Source organism: Pipistrellus hanaki (genome assembly GCF_964339955.1).
Source record: "Pipistrellus hanaki genome assembly, chromosome: 4".
NCBI classification, from domain to species: Eukaryota; Metazoa; Chordata; class Mammalia; order Chiroptera; family Vespertilionidae; genus Pipistrellus; species Pipistrellus hanaki.
In genome coordinates, this window is record NC_140506.1 from 60,388,460 (window position 1) to 60,401,904 (window position 13,445).

General features: G+C 43.6%; 1 protein-coding gene across 1 annotated transcript in view; it reads right to left on the minus strand.

The window, feature by feature from the left end:
• The window catches only part of CCDC112 (coiled-coil domain containing 112), a 114,306-nt gene extending 104,761 nt beyond the window's left edge, over positions 1-9,545 (minus strand). The window contains exon 1 of the mRNA XM_084882835.1: positions 9,446-9,545. The gene's annotated coding sequence lies outside the window, so the exon portion shown is untranslated. The remainder of the gene's footprint in view (positions 1-9,445) is intronic.
• Positions 9,546-13,445: the final 3,900 nt, after the last annotated feature.

Below are 13,445 nucleotides of genomic sequence, written 5' to 3' on the forward strand. Positions count from 1 at the left end.
GGAATATGTCGTCGGCAATTAGCTGCGTTTTCAAAGGGGAAAAAAACACACAACAGTAATCAGTTGAGCTTTCTGTGGTTCAATAGTGCTAACCAGCACTTATGTCACTTTCAATGACAGGTTGGTCTGTTTCATTGAACCTTTCTTCCTAGGGGGGAAACATTGCTCTACAATTTCGTGATCACATCCATACCTCCTACCACATGATCCCGTGTTCCATGCAAGCCTGCCTCCTACGTGTGAAGGCTTGCTTCTCACTTTTGTTGTTTGTTCCTTCTTGTCTCTGCTTTGTGAGCTATGATGCCCTTTCAAAGCAGCAAGATAGAAACAGCTTGGGTTGATGTTTCACAAAGTTACCTGATCTTCATGAGGCACCATTCATCTAAAGGATTCTAAAACGTAGCTCACAGAACTGAAAAATCTGACATAAATGAGGTCGTTGGATAGGTGAGCCCTCTTCGCTCCCCACCCACTTTCTCCTCAGCATCAAAACAAGGAAACATGGTGGTGATTAGATAAAAACAAATGTCAGTTAACCAAAATTAGCATCATTAATTTTCTTTAAAGAGGCTCAGACTCCTGGCATATATTTTCCTCTTTGTGTAGGGAGGTCCTTGGGTGGAGGGTAATGGGGGGTGAGAGGGAAAGCTTGTGATTATTTTGTATGGCTTCAAACCCAGTATTTCCTGTACTTCAGTGCAGATAGCACTTCTATGGGAATGCTCAAAACCTACATCTTCTACAGAACACTTCCTGAAGTGACTTCCCATAATAATTTGGATTTTGGTTTCTCTTCATTAATCACACTGTCTGATAATACCAAACCCCATTCCCACAGGGCAACCCTTGCCTGGGGTTGAGTAGAAGTCATCTCTTTTCAAAGGAATTTGGGTCCCTAAACTCTTCATTGTCTCTACCACTCCTATTTCATTCACTTAAGTTACTATTACTTTTTCTGGGATCTTGTAATCCACTAGAGGCCCGATGCATGAAATTCGTGCAAGGGGCTTGGCCCTCGCAGCCCTGGCTGCTGTCTTGGCTCTGAGGGCTCTGGCTGCTTCGTGGCCCTGCCCATCATCCACTGGTCTTTCTGGAAAGTCATTCCAGAAGGTCGTTCCACTATCTGGCCTAATTAGCATATTAGCTCTTTATTATATAGGATTGCTCTCATATTCCCTGAACCCCTCTGGGAGTGTTAAGAAGCTTCTATTAGACAGAGTTATCAGAGAAACAAAACACTATAGGATATGTTTATGAGAGAGAGAGAATTTAAGGAATTGGCTCATGTGATTGGGTGGGGGGGCTGTCAAGTTCAAAATTTATAGGGCAGACTAGCAGCTAGAAATTCAAATAAGAGTTGGTCTTGCAATCTTAAATCTGATTGCAAGAAAGTTAAGTCAGGCAAGTTTCTATGTTGCAGTCTGGATGCAGAATTCCTTCTTCAGATTTTGCTCTTAAGTCCTTCACCTGATCAGATGAGGTCCACCCACATTATGGAGGGTATTCTGCTTTACTTAAAGTCTGCTGATTGTGTTAATCACATATTTAAAAAAATATTTTCAAAGCAGCATCTCACCCACTTTTGACCAAACAATTGAGCACCGAAGTTCAGCCAAGTTGACGCATAAAATTAACCATCATGGAACTTCAGGGAACAGGGCCCGTTTCTCAGGAAATACAATGTTAATCACCCCTTACTTCCATTTCAACTCTCCTTCTTGTTTAACCATGGGCCTCTTTATCTAGTAATAAGACCAGGGAGCCTTGTATTCCTCCAAAGTGATGATATTCTGAGAAACCTTTTGTCTGCTATAGCACCCTTTCCCTGAGGCAGCACCCACTGCAAGGCTGAGCTGCCTGAGTGGGGGAAAGACCTAGGCTACAAAAATATATGGAAAACCACATCCTCAAGAAGTATTTAAGAATGTCACCAGCTATTTAGACCTTCTCTCTGTGTTCCTCAGTGCTGTTACAGCTGAGCCCTCTCTTTTCCTGCCCAAATGATAGAGTTTTCTTCATGGCTGTTGTTAATTCCTCAACACTAATTTATCCTTAAACATTTTTGTGTCCTGACTTCTGCTTCCCACCCCCACCTAACTGAAACTGCTTGTTGGAGATTTCTTGATGATTCATGAATTATCAGATTTCTTGATGATTCATTAATTGGGCTCACTCTCTTTGGCCCTCGGCTGCATTTGGGGTTGTTACTGCATTTTCCTTTCTGGCTCTTATTCTGAGGCTGTATTTGTGAGAGGATCTTTTCTATCTGACATCCTACGCACAGTATTACCCAACAATCTGTTGTTGTTGTTGTTGTTGTTGTTGTTAATCATCACCAGAGGATATTTTTCCATTGGTTTTTAGAAAGAGTAGAAAAGAGAGGGAAAGACATAGAGAAACATCGATGTGAGAGAAATACAGTGCTTGGTTGCCTCCTGCAGGTGCCCAGACCAGGGCCAGGGCCGGGTAGGATCCTGCAAACAAGGTATGTGCCTTTGACCTGAATTGAACCAGGGGTCGTTTGATCCACAGGTTGATGCTCTGTCCACTGAGTCAAACCCTCTAAGTGCAGCAGTTGCCAACCAGTGATCTGAGGACCACTGGTGGGTGGTCTGTGAGGTCCGAAAGGTTGGTGACCACTGGTCTAGGGATCCTTAACAATCTTATCTACCCTCCAACATCATCATCTCAATAAAGAAGATCCCAAAATATTTATCTCTAGCTCCAAACTGTCTCATAAGCTCTAGATTAATATTTTCCTCCATATTTAGGATCTTTCCACTGTATCTCATTATGTCAAAAAATCATTGTAAAAAAAAAGTGTGTGTGTGTTTGTTTGTGTGTGTGTGTGTGTGTGTGTGTGTTTCTGATACTGAATGCTCTGTGAATATATCATATTTTCCAAATACTTGGGGTTTCAACTTAAAGTTGAAGGGTATTTTCTGGCCATTGTTTTGCCCTGGCCCCCACATACTCCCCATTTCCATGCACTATTTATTCTACCAGTATGTTGTCTCACAGTCTCTCACACTGTCCCTGCCCAGGATGTTCTCACTGTCACCATCCTGGTGAAGGCCTTCTCATCCCTCGTTTCCTGTCTTGCAATGGCCACCTCACTGTCCTCACTCCACCCGCAGAGGAGTCTCCCTGTTCCTAAGCACATGTGTGATTCTCATTCTCCACTCCTTTACTCAGGTTCTTTCCTCTGCTACGACCTTTTAGGAAGTTGCCCTTGTATCCAGAGACCTTACTCTGTGCCATTTTGGCATTTCACCATATTGCCTTATAGCAATTTGTGCATCTCTAGTTTACCCATGTGACCTTAATTTGTCTTGGAAGCTCCAGTAAAGGTAAAGAGTTTATCATCTGAAAGGGCAAACAAGCTACACCCACCAGTACAAAGTGTTGCTCATGAAGGAACTTCATAGATATTAGTGGAAGGAAGGCGTGTACATCAATCTTGCTTCTTCTCTGGAATTCAAACTAAGGGTAAGGACTTTGCCTCACACTCTTCTATTCTCATTCCCACTCCAACTCCAGGTTAGTGTGGGACACATAGATCTCAGTAAACCTCTGTCACTTGAGGGATTTACAGACTTAAAAACACCTGGAAATAACTACCCTGCCTTGAGCCAGAAAGGGATCTTAATGTGAGATAGCAAATTGGTGCCTACAGACAGAGTGCAGGGCCACATACTGATTGCAAATGTACTGTGATGATCCTCCTAAGGTTTTAAATTAGTTGCTGTAATAATAATATGTTCAATAAATTAGAAGATTGCATACAATAATCTGGATCTACACCTTCTCTCAAAAATCAATGACATTTAACAACATAGTACCCATATTCCCACTGGATGACGATTGGCTGGAGCTGATTCAGGGGCCCCCTTGGGACAGAGCGTAGTCTCCAATTCTTTCCTGCCCTATGTAAAGTACCTACCTGGTCCCAATAGCCACAGGAGTTTACAACCCCAGATCTAAGCCATTCAGGATCATACTTCCTTTTGTAGCCACACACCAGGCAGGCTCTTCCTATGACAATAAAAGTATCCCAAACCTCACACTGACCGCCATCTCCAGGCTGACAATGAAGGCCCACTTCCCAGGGACCTGTGGAGCCATTCCCTGCACCAATTACTGCCTGTGACCTCATTCCGTTTCCTCTTTCTTCTCCTCTGTTTCAAGTGAAAGCAAGCCAAGACCCTAAACAAAAACAAGCTTTCATCCTCACTCTCCTTAAAGAACAAATTGGAGCAACTATTGCCAGCCCATCCCAAGCACAAACACTGGCGAGTTTTACGCAGCCCAAAGGTCCAGGGACTCCAAGGGGGAAAGGAAGGGGATTTCCCAAGTCAAGCAAGGACTCAGCACTACTGGTTCCAAAAACGTTTTCAGATAAAATGTGAAGTCCTCTGGATATTTAGTTTGTAAAAAAGACAAGGGACTCCCTAAACTTCCATTAAGTGAATCTACCCCTTTCATCCCATTACCTCCATACTGTAGGCAGGGCCTCCATAACAAAACAAGACAGTACAGTCTTGAAACAGAATGACCCTTCAGCGTAGCAGAAATACTAATGATGACTGTGAAATGTAAGTTGCTGGGTGCAGCCCCAGCTGAGATAAGAAGTGAAACAGGGCAATTCTTTAAGTGGAAGTATGTGTTCAATTAATGTGTCATCAAATTCCTCAGGTATTACTGTAATCTATTCTTTTCTCAGAGCCAGCTGGGCTCATTTTAATTTTGTCCAGTAAAACAAAGACATAGGCAGTTTCTTGGACAGAATTCATACCAGTAACAAGAGGAGAGGGGCATATTTGGGAAGAGCAAGGTCGGTGTTAGGAGTAAGGAGAGCTAAGGTGCAATTGAATTGTTTAATCTTCCCTGGGCAGGGCCAGAGCCGCCAGGCACTTGGTTGTGCTGAGTGGGAAAACTCTGCCTTTGGGGTGGTTTAAGGTCTCCAATATCACCCTGATGTTGGAATTAGGCAGCCGGTGCCAAGACCTCACTCTTAGAAGCCAGGTCAAACCAGGCCTCTTTCTAGACAAGGCCAGGGGCAGAGCAGAGCAGGCATCAGAATGTCTGCCAGTTCTCAGAGTGGGTATCCTGGGGCCACAGGACTCAGTCAGCCAGAGCAGAGCGGGAAGATAACCTGGGAATTCACCTGCGCTCCAAAGCATGAGGCCCTGAATTCCACAAAGTTCCCAAGTCATCAAAACAACCTTGGGCAGCTTCTCAATCCTCCAAACATTTACTCTTCTGCTCAGCTCAGGAAACTCCTTGCTTTATACCATATCTACATTTGTGGGAAACCATCCTCTCCTGACCAGCTCCTGTGAGGTAACAGCATGTTCCAAAGACTGGATGAGCTGCCTGGGCAATGGCTCAGGGGCTAAGGATTCGGGGTCTGCTCAAATGCACATAGCCCTAGGAGGCCTCCACCTGGCAGGGGGCAAGTTTGTTGAATTTCATTATTTAACTAGATGGTTTCTTAACATGCTTCAAAACTCAAAATGATATAAAAAGTTGCTTTGAAAAGTCTAACACCCTCTTCCCTACTATCACCCCTTTCCATCCCATTCTCTACCACCAAAGTATTGGTTCTCCACTATTTCTTTATGCAAATACAAGCAAATAAGAATCTATATTCATTTCCCATCCCTTGCACAAAGTGTAGCAAACTATTTACACTGTTTGTATTTTGCTGTCAATCATTATCTGTCGGTTTACTGCCTCATTCATTTTTGTAGCTGTGTAGTGCTCATGTGGTTCCATCACTGTTCATTTAACTGTCCTCAATAGACGGTCCCTTAGGCTGTGTTCAAGCCTTGCCATTACAAAACAGGACAATCTTATACACACATCCTGTTGTATAATATGCAAATCTGTGTGTAGAAAAATTCCCAGACATGAGATTGCTGGATCCAAGAGTCAATGCCGTTATCATTTTGAGGGATATAATGCAATTGTGTTCCATGCAACTGGCCTGTTTGCCCCTCACATGCATCATAGGAGAGTGAGTGCCTGTTTGGGAGAGGAACTGTTTGAGGACAGATGGGTCCCTGTGCTGGGGGCAGCCCTGAAGACCCCCCTGTGATACAGAGGTGCTAGCGGCACCCAGAGAGCACTAGAATGAGTCTCAAAGATGTCAAATCCACTCAGGTTGCTCTGGGTCTCGAAAAGCGCTCTGTAGCATGATTGCCCCTGGGAGACCCCTTTCAGAAAAGACCCTTGATGAAGAACTTAAATCTGATTTGATATCCTCAAGATGATTTTTGAGCCTCTGAGACTTGGTGTCAGTGGCTGGAGCACTGGAGAGTGACAGGAGGGTAGTGGGGACCACGGAGAGAGAGAGAACTGGCCTGGGGGTCTGAATTCATGTGTTCTAATTTCACTGCCTTTATGAGACCTAACCTGCTCTCTGAGCTTCAGGTCCCTCACCAGGGAGTCAGATCATGTGACTGGAAGCCCCTCACGATCTGTCAAGCACTCTTCCTGTGTTGGGGTTATTATTGCTGAAAGGGAGTGTCCAAGCAGAATGCTGAGACCTGTGGGTCAGGCAAGGCAAGTGAAGGAAACACAGGCTATGAGAAACTGAGTCACGTGCATCCCTCAGGGGTAGCCTGGGTCATTTGCAGAGAATATATGTGCCAGCCGATTCTCCACACTGAAGACAAGTCCTATGACTGGAAACTCTCTGATTCCTTCCCCAACACTTCTTGGCCTTTGGCAAATTTATCATGGACAGGAGAAAGACATTCTGTTCCTTTGGGGTCAGAGAATAACTCATTTCCCTCTTCAATACGATGAGCACAAAGGCCAAAGCCAATCCCCTTTACCAAGAAACCACAAACAGTGCTGAGAGTGGCACCCTTCTGGATTGGGAGGGGGTGGGGAACATCCATCTATGAATATTCATTAACTGTGCACTTAGGAGTGTTCTGTGTAAAGACCCTTTGAAAACTGATGAGAATTGACATAAAAGAGTTTGATTAATTCCTGAGTCAGCTGGCCCCCTGCCCGAGAACACATGCAATGGTTGTCATAGAGAGCTGGTTTACAAAGAACATGTTTCTGCAGATGTGTGGGCTTGCACTGCAGCGGCCTCCCACTCTCCGGCAAGTACAGCACAGACTCTGGGATTGGGCTGGGCCCTTAAGAATTAAGCCACAGATTCAAAACCCAAATTCTTCAGCTCCCTAAGAAAACATCCTCCATGCTCACATTCCCTAAGATGCGAGGTCTGTGTGTGAGGACCTCTACCTGACACTGCCCCCTCTTCCTCTCTGCTCACTCAGCTCCCACCTGTCCTAGATGGACCACCTCAGCCTATTGCCTTCTGGTGAAGGCCCCCCAACTGCTCCACCTCACTGGGATGCTTCATTCTGCAGTCACTGAACTGCTGGCAGATGTCTCCCGTTTGAGAATTAATTACACACCTTGCCACCTTGACTTGTCTCCCAGCATTGTTGGCCTGTTTTAATAATGAGTTTCATTATCATTATTTAACTTTCTACATGTTCTTTCCCTGTTCATTCACTCCCACACTCATTTTCATTCAACGAACCTATATCCAGCAGTAACATACCCTAAGTGCTAAAGATACAAAGATAATGATGAAAATTAATAATAACAATGCAATAACACTACAACAACAATATTTACAAACAACAAAATAACAATATTTATTGAGTTCTATACTCTAGCATCGGGGCTAAACTTTACTTCACTTGATTCCCACCACAATCCTTGGAAGAAAGATTTATTATTATGCCTATTTTACAAATGAGGAAACTCAAGTTCTCAGAGGTTAATTAATTTACCTGAGGCTACATTTATTAATTAGTGATTAGTAGTGCTGTCCCCTAGAAGTGAAGGGCAGGGCAACAAGCATATCTTACGGCCACACAGCTGCCGATGGTCTGCCCATGGTCTCTCCTGCCCCTGGCTCTGCCTGCCATCTCCCTTTATCTGGTTCCCAGGCCAGCCTTTACCCCTGAGGTTGAAGGGAAGACATCTGGTCACCTAAGCTTGACTTCTTCCCAGCTTCAAGTTGTGAGTCCTCCCTAAGACTTCAGATGACTTGCCCTGTTCTCTGGGTCAGTCAGAGGGCATGGAGGTGAGGTGGCACCTGGTGACAATGCAGAGAAGATTGCATTCCAAATTTGAATCCAGAACTGAGTAGAGAAAAGCTCACATCAACAGTGAGGAATTCTTGAGGAAAAGAGAAATATGCTTTCCAACAGTGTCGGTGTCAACAAACTCTGCTGGCAGAATTATAGAAAGAGGAATCGGGCATGTAAAGGGTGAGGAGGCATGAGTTAAAATCCATTTGTTTTGTAAAAGATACCATTTACTACAGATCAGTGAGCTAAGCCATTTACAGATATTATCTTGTCTCCTTACACCCTGTGAAGTAGATAATTCACTGTCTCTATTTCAGAGAGGTGTGCCAAGGGTTATGTAACTTTCCCCACTCTATGCTGCTGGTAAGTGGCAGAGCCAGGACTCAAACCAGCTTCAGCTGACTCAAAAACCGATGCTCACAAACTACCACAATGTATCACCTCATTCATTCATTCATTCATTCATTCATTCATTCATTCATTCTTGTAATAAGAATTTACTGAGCACCAACACTGAGCTAGCCAAGACTTGCATTACACATTGAAAATACAAAGACAAGTAAAACACAGTATCCTTATGGAGCTTATAAGCCACCAGGGACAAAGTCCCATCAACATCTCCATGTAGTATCATCCTCAGTTTTTTTTGTTTTTTTGTTTTTTTGTTTTTTTGTGTTTTTTTTAAAATATATTTTATTGATTTTGTACAGAGAGGAAGGGAGAGAGATAGAGAGTTAGAAACATCAATGAGAGAGAGTCATCGATCAGCTGCCTCTTGCACACCCCCTACTGGGGATATGCCCGCAACCAATGTACATGCCCTTGACCGGAATCGAACCCGGGACCTTTCAGTCCCCAAGCTGACGCTCTATCCATTGAGCCAAACCGGTTTCGGCCATCCTCAGTTTTAAACACTAGAGAAGCATAGCTAGGAGACAGTGGGAGGCATGATACAGAGGTAACAGACCAGCACAAGTGAGCCTGAAAGAAAGTTGAGATAGCTCACAGTTGGAGGCACTTTTGCCCCTCAGGGGATATTTGAGAATGCCTGGAGGCATTTTCACTTGTCACAAGGAGGGGAACAGGGCAGCAGAGGGAATGTGCTACCCCAGGGATACCCCTAAACATCCCACAGGGTACAGTACAGTCCCACAATGAAGAACTGCCTGGCCTAATTTTCCTGATAAAAAGCAAGTTGAGAAACTCTGCTTTTGATATTTAATCTGGACCAACCCTTCATTTTGCAGATAAGAAGGCTGAGACCCTAAAGGTTAAGCAATCTTGAATCCAAGTAGCCCAGGGCACGCAAGACTTACTGTTGGGCAGCTAGCAGAGTAGAGCGTGGTGGTTCAGGCTCAGGAGCCAGACTGCCTGGGCTTGAATTCCATGCCTGCTTCTTACTATTGCACAACTTTGAGCAGGTCACTGAACCTCTCTGTTTTGGTTTCTTCATCTGTAAAGTGAGGGTAAAGACCTCTCCTAGGACATAGTGTGGCTGTTCCAGTTACCTGTTGCTGAATGCACACCACCCAAAACAAGGTCTAAACACTCATTTTAGTTTGCTTATGAGATTGTGGGTCAGGACTTTAAGCAGGCTCAACTGGGCAGTTCTTAGATCCATGTGGTGTCACCTGGGCTGGCTGGATCCTAGATGGCTTTTCCTTTCCCATGTCTGGTGCCTCACCAGGAACAATTCAAGGCTAAGCTCAGCTGGCCCCTCTGCCTATCCATGGAATCTCTGGCCCCTTTGGGTGGCTTCTACAGTGAAGTACTCAAACTTCTTACATGGTGTATAGATTCTCTGCAAGCATGTCAAACTCACAGTCCACAGGCCACATGTGGCCCACAATAAATATTTTTGCAGCCTAGCCAATATCAGAATGTAAGAAATGTTTTAACAAAAACTTAGTTTTCACAATATCCTATTATACATAATTATTAACAACGAACTACAACATTCACTGAGGCCTGATTCCTATAATCGTGTTGCATTCATTTCCCTTAAGCACCTTCCGCGCAGGTCAGGTGTACCATTTCTCTCTGCTAATACTAGCGGGGAATGTTTTAGCAGCTGATTGCCATGTCATTAGTCTTGGACTGACTTGTTTGATATGCGCAATAGGAAATACTTTGCTCTCAGAGAACAAGAAAAATTGGTTTATTTGCTTTACGCTTATTAATTTGAGCAGTTATTCAGTGTCTGGTAAGTTAATATTCAAGAAAAATTTTTTATTAAAATGTTCTATTATTTTATGTTAACGATTACTCATTTATTTCAGCATGTCTCTATCAAAATGAACCTATGTTTCTATGAAAATTGAAGCTTTTGTTTTTTTGTGGCCCACATAAACTTAAACCTTCTTTATTTGACCCGTGTTAGTCTTTGAGTTTGTCATGCTTGTCCTAGAGTGAGCATCCAAGAGCAAGTTCCAAAAGACAGTTTATAACAGGCACCTCCTAACTGCCACCATATCTTATTGGTCAGAGTAGTCACAGAGTCCAGCCAGATTCAAGAGGAAAAGTATCAAAGACTTTGTGGCCATCACAAATATACCTTGGGGGCTATGGTAATTGTGTTAATACATATAAAACACTTATAACTTAAAACACTTATAAACTCCCAACATGAAGCAAGCACTGCACATATTTGCTATGGTTGACATCACCTTAGTAGTGGTAATACATCCAAAAGCCTTGCTGGCAAGATCAGAGAAGCAGGACCTTTCACAACTGACTGCTCCCTCCCTCCATAACCCTTCCAAAGAAAGTGGTGGTTCATGCCAGCAAGAAGCTATAATCCTCAGCCTTGCATGGCAACTCTGGTCAACAGCCACCCACGTCCTGATGTGGCTCCTGAGGGTGACTTACAGGTCAGGTAAGGATTGTGCCCTTGCATAAAACAGCCAGTTCACCATCTGCTGCCTTGACTCACCACAGGCTTGTGTTGAACACATCTTGCTATGATCACCTCCTTTGCAAGACCTTCTGCTCCGTGGTTTCCAAGGAAAGTCTTCAAGAAAAAGAAAGATTGCATTTTCCAACTGTCTGTTGTCCTTTATGGTAAAGTATTTCCTATATTTTTCTTTCTTCTCATCAAGATGAGTCTATGAAGAGTTGAGCGTGCATGCATGCATTCATTCATTCTCACATTTAAAAACACTTGCTAAGCACCTACTGTGTAACAGGCACTGAGCTAGACCCCAAGAGTACAAATTGAGCAAGACAGACAAATCTTTTCTGACATGAAGCTAATACTTTAATGGAGGAGCCAAATGACAAATAAGTAAACAAAAAAGCAAATGAGTGGGATATAGATTGTGATCACTGCTATAAATGAAGGGGACATGATAGAAGGGAACTTGAGGGATCTCCTTTACTTAGATGGTAGTTTTGGAATGGCTCTTTGGGGGGGGTGACATTTGAGTTTGCCAGCCTCTTTAAAATGCAGGGAAGAGAATTCTAAGCAAATGGACACCAATGACAAGGATACTGACAAGGAAAGGGCTTAATACATTAAGCCCTTTCCAATGACAAGGAAAGGGCTTAATGTATCCCCGGTCCAAGGAAGAGTGTAGAAAGGAGAAAGGTTTGTGATAAGGTTCAAGTCTAGGCAGAGGTCAGATCCTGCTGGGCAAATAGCCTAGAAACCAAGTGAAACCCAAGCTGTAAAGGGAATTTATTGGCTCAACTGAAAAGTAGAGACATAGCATACGGTTACACTGGGCTCCGACAGAGCCAACAGAACCTAGCCTTTTCCATGTCTTAGTCTCCTTTGTTCTGAGAGGGCTTTAGCTCAGGAAGCCTTTCCCTATGGATGAGTTTCTGTAGCTCAGGCATATATATATACATCATCTTTACAGCCAGCAATTCCCAAAGTTCTAACAACGGTCTTATTGGATCAACTCAGATGTATTCATCTCTGGATCAATCTCTGTGACACAGGAAAAGAATATGCTGATTGTCCATGTTAGTATTACACACTGACCCCCTGATACAGGGAGGGAAGTAGAGTCAGCCTGCCAAGATCACTTGCAATGAGAATCAGGGAGTAAGTTCCCAAAGAAGTATGGAGATGCAGTTATAACAACACGAGGCATGGATGCTAGGTAGGCACAAAGCAAGGCTATGCAGACCACGGTGAGGGCTGAGGTTTTATGCTAAGGGTACTACTGGGAAGCCATCAAAGGGTTTTCAGCAGGAGAGTAATCTGCTGGCATTTAATCTAATAACAGTTCACAAAGGTAATTTTGACTGCATGGGTACAGAAGGGATTTATGTGTGGAAGGACTGAAATCAGGGAGCTATTACAGAATGGCAAGTGGGAGAGGTTGGTGCCTTGGTCTTAGGTACTTGGGTGGCAGCAGTAAGAGTCAGAGACTTGTGGACAGACTTAAGATTCTCTTGTGGAAGAGCTGGCATCTATTTTTGATGAAGTGGAGGTGGAGAAACAAGTGAAAGAAGAAGTCAAGCATGGTTCCCAGGGTTTTGGCTTGCTCACCTGGATGAATCATGATGCCATTTACCAAGAAGAGAAGGACATAGGAGGTGTAAGGCAAGAGTTCCATTGTGAATGTGTTCAGTTTTAGATTCCTGTAGGATATGTTGAACAGGTAGTTGGATGAACAAGTCTGGAATATAGAAGAAAAGGAATCGTCAGTACATAGACATTATTTAAACACAAAAAACTGAATGAGATCACCCAGGAGAGCATGTAGATAGAGAAAAGAAGGGGGCATCAATGCTACTTCCCCAACAATTTTTCCACTTTCCCAAACTGCTTTATTTAGGTTCTAGGCAAAAATGGGCTCTCCTGCCTCTAGACTGTGTTATTTATGTAGGGGTGTGTGTGTGTGTGTGTGTGTGTGTGTGTATGTGTGTGTGCTTATGCATGTGCCATTCCCTCTGCCTGCAATGACTTCTGTTCTTTCCCCTATACCCCCCGAATAAGGATCAGATCAAATCTACCTTCTATAGCAGTCCTTGTCTCATTAGCTGCATTGCAAATGTCAGCCTCTTTGCTTCCTATAACTTTCATCGTATATTAACCATACATTTGGCATTTACAAAGCACTGTTCTCTGGGTGTCATATTTCCCTCAAAAAGATTATAAACTCTGAGAAGGCAATCTGCAAACCTTTGCACTCCCAACCTGACAGATTGGCCAGATAAAAAGTTAAAACAAAGATCTATTCGTCAATGACAACACTCATACTTTCTTTTGGTAGTTTTTGTTCCAGTGGCTGGGAATTCATCTCAAACTCCTATGCTCGGTGAGACAGCAGCTCAGCAAGGGTGTTCCAATCAATCCCCGGAGCA